Source organism: Amblyomma mixtum, chromosome 2, assembly GCF_055824585.1.
Source record: "Amblyomma mixtum isolate Tamu chromosome 2, ASM5582458v1, whole genome shotgun sequence".
NCBI lineage: Eukaryota > Metazoa > Arthropoda > Arachnida > Ixodida > Ixodidae > Amblyomma > Amblyomma mixtum.
Window position 1 is genome coordinate 236548061 of NC_143013.1, and position 4312 is coordinate 236552372.

Genomic DNA, 4312 nt, shown 5'->3' on the forward strand with positions numbered 1-4312 from the left:
GGCAATCTAAACACTTCCTGATAATGTTCAGCTAACACCTAGGAAGATCTATTTTTCTTAACCTGTGTGGCGTTGTTGCACATTTTTTGCTTTGTTTTCATCATGTGGGTTAGTAATTAGTACATTTTGCGTTAATTACGCCGTAGTGAAAGATTCAAGTAGGACCGTGAACGGTTGTCCTGCGATGCTTTTGTTTTGTCATTGGCAGTCGACAAAGATTTTATTGTTTTTTTTTTATTTCTTATCGCTAAAATAAATACAACCTTAGTCCGCGTATTTTAGTAGTCCAAAAACTCTACTTGTCACCGTAATATTCAGTAATGCCTATAAACGTGATTTACATGCAAGCTTGTGGACCAGGAGTTGGGATGTTCTACTTTCATCAGTCCTATCCTGTGCTGTGCAGGCGTTACTACTGAATGAAACTATTAAGCGAGGACTCTGTTCCTGATTAATTATACATTTTAGGTCGCTGCAGATGGCATATAGCTATAGCCTTGTTGATATAGGGACTGCAGAAAATATTTCCGGCATGTTATTCGCATTTGCTTTAATAAGTGCAATTGGAGGTTTAAATACCGTATATTCTGAAAAGGCCTTGTTTTCCTTGCGTTTACTTGAGACTCATCGGAAGGGAAACCATTTTCGGTTTAGAGGACTTACGCTCAGTTCTACTGGATGACTGCTAAAAAAAATGTGATTGTAGACGACAACAAACACCACATGCAGCACAAAACGAACGCAAGTATGTCAATGCATTTTCCCAAGCATGGAAAAGTTCTTATTCTTGGATGATCAGTGGATTAAAATATGTAGAAGCATTGTATGCTGCACAACAGTCAGAATGAGGAAACTTTCATATGAAGCGCTCAAGAGGTCTGCTATGTTTAAATGCCAAAGCGCCTGAATTGAATTAAAAAAAAAACGCGTCAATGCACAGGGCAAAATGGAAAACTCATGACTACAAATATGCGAATCCCGTAATGGTTCTTAGGCCATTCGATAGATTGAGTTTATGAAATTTTTATAATGAGTGGAAGATTGCGGTGTAAGCAATGAAGGTAGTAGTTAGTACAGAACATGGAGATGTGATAAACTGCCTTAGTTGCTTAAACAGTTGCTTAAACATTAGCCTAGGTTTAGCACAGAAATTGTCTTCCTTCGCTGCACTGGTGCTGGGGGGTTGATTTTTTCGAGGTTCTCCATGATTACTTGCTAAGTGCATTGTCCATTGTTGAAGGCAGGGTGGGCTACATTTTGGGCCACGCTTTCATTATGTGCACGTCGGACACCGACGCCCAAGCGGCGCGTTTCGCTGAAAGCTTGAGGAAATATAATCAGCTACAAGACTGCAATGAGGCGTGTAGAATCTTATAGCACATTTACGCACCGCTCAGCTGTGGTGGAAAAGGCCACACTAAACAAGATAGGCCTTATCACGAGGTCAAAAGGTAATGGCTGACCATATAACCGAGTTCTCTTGCTTCGGTCTCTGTTCCAAAGTTTCGGTTTTGGTCCAAGCTCGTGTCGCGTTTATTTTTTGTTCTCTTTCCTCTTGGAGGCCTGACGTAGTGCCTAGAGTTCGCTTACGAAGCAGAGATAGCTTATGTCCCAGCGGTCCTGTGTGCACGCTCTTAAAACGTCTGTGATGCCTTTGGACAGCTTCAAGTTACCTCCTTTGGCACCAAAGTGAGCTCTAGTCTGTTCGTGGCAAGGTTCACATTACCCTGACTTGATGCGTAAGCTGATGAGATGCACGAGCGAGCGGATAAAGAGAAATGCTGAAGCCGATGATCAGGAAACTAAGACAGTTGATATCAGCTCTGCCGCGTCATCACCGTACTTTGGGGGCGCAGCTTTCCCCCTCTATACTCGAAGGGTTAGACTGTTCCTTCTCATAGCTGTGCGCAGCTATAAGCATAACCCCGTTTGAAACGTTCAGTGAGTGTTTTCTTTCTGAGTAGCATAAAAGACGACATTAGCGTTAAAAGGTCTCGCTAGGAGGTTGTCGCTCACGATTGGCGTGTTGAGGCTGCGCTTGAGTCTAACGCAGGAACTCTTCGCTTACACTCCCGCTGTTCCAAACTAGCGCCTTATTTTGGCAAAGCCTGTGATCAGCATAGTTTCCACCCCACTGCATGCTGCTCTACGAAGGAGATAGACGGTCGCCAAAAATCTAAATAACTCCAAGCACAGAATATCGGCAACGCGTCACAACCAAAGTGAGTATCATGAAATTCGCGCTGATTCTTGTTCCAAAATTCGAGCAGAATTTACTAAATTAGCTTATTTTGCGTATTAAATATAAACATGGGTTAGTAAGATGCCGTACAGGGCAGAGCTCTAGACAGAATTCGGTTGCTTGCATTGCGTTAGCTGTACCGTAACTGCTTTGCAAAGCTGGCCCTTTCACTTCACCCGGTTTAAGTGCAGTCTATGCTACCGGCCATCCAACTCTCGAATTCCTTATCACCACCCATTGCCGTAGATTCATCAAGCACCTCTGCTCTCTCAAGCGGCGCCAAATGAAAACGCGGCATAGTTGTCAATGTGCGATAGTTGTCTGAGTGATGAGAGCTCAGCGATCGTTTGCTGAAACAGCCACCATGCTTTCCGTCATGCGGGGCAGGGGCAGTGGGAAGATGACTGCATGACTAGAAATTAGGCTCACGACTCAGTAAGAATCATGATACGAGAAGCAAGATCTCACTGCGTTATGTTCCTCATATGGTATTAAGACATGAATGCTTAATGTATGACTTAGGCGGTGTCATCCATTGCGCGTCCGGGCAAAATCAATGCGCCGTTGACACAATGACATTTCTCCACCTATTCTATGGAAGGAAAATGAAGGGCTCGTAAGATTACTTATGAAAGAATCAAACAGTCATTGGAAACATGGAAAACATTGGGGAATGTACTTTTATTTTTATTTTTGAAATTGATAAATGGGAGATCAGTAGTGCAATAAGTTTTTACCTCAAACACAGTTGACTAGAAAGTAGCGGAAAAAGCACCAGATACCTTCAGTGCGATCCGAACTCATGCGGAGGTCGTAGTTGTTGACGTTTTCTTCTTCCACTTTCTGACCAATTGCATTTCACGTAAAAATTGGTTATACTGATTTACCATTTATCGGCACCGGAAACAAAAACGAAACAAAATATTGTTATGCGCTGCTTGAATTGAATGACTGCTAGCTTCTTTCAAACCTACTGACAGTGTGTAGAAACTATAAAAGCACAGTAGCTCTGGAATACCCCTAATTACTTTTGTGTGAAATTCGATATGACGATAAGAGGCCGTACGCGAAAACCTTGTTAAAAATGTTGAAACAATGCACCGTAGTGGTCGAAGACCGGTAGGAAGCGAGGAAAGCTGCGGGGTCACACTGTGTGCGATGGGGCCAACAGGAGCTATATTCTAGGAGTGGTTTTGATGTAGGAAACTTACGTCAGTAATGAAACCGCATCACAGACTGAGCTGAAGAGTAATTTATGCCAAGTTTTCCTGGACGTTCAGAAACTAGCGATATCTGTCGGCCGTCAGGAGCGAACACTCCTTTACTCGTTGGAGATTTTTTAAATTTGTAACTTTGAGAAAACTATAGCCTCTCGAGAGGTTCTATCGGAGCATGTCGGTTACCATAACAGAATTTTCTTCCTAGCTAAAATGTTTGACCTGTAATGTTCTTCGTGCGCTCATGCAAACGATTTTCGAGAAAGGGAGTTGTATGTGCCGAACACGCGAAATACCAGAGGTGATTCTGAGTTTTCACCGCCACTTGGAACATGGTGGCAATCATCGAAAATAGAAGCTTTTATCTTGACGTACTTGGCTTCAGGTATGTTACTGAGAGGGATTATCTTTAGAGGAGATGGCGCTGGCAACGAACAGAATGGCGGATGGAGCTAGAAAAGCAGGATAATAAGCGGAATTTTCATGTAGAGATATATGAGTCAGACCGGCATCGAAAGAAAAAAGCGATCAAGCTGGGTAAATTGAGCTTAGACTCGAGCACTGCGGCGAACATGCCCTTGGTTTTGTCTACCGCAGTCTAGATTGGCGGCAACTTTTACCTCTGAATAGTATTCAGAGGTAAACTCAGGAGAAACTCAGGAGGTAAACTCAGAAGAAAAGCACCAAAAACCTGTTAATTTATGATGCATACTGTTTCGAGACGGTTGTGATCTGAAAAAACTTCCTGGAAACCTAATATACGCTAATACCCCTGTTGCATGAATTCGCAGCACGTCGTTTGTGTTGTTATGTGTTAGCGGTGTTGATTTACGACATCTTTACAGGCATAATG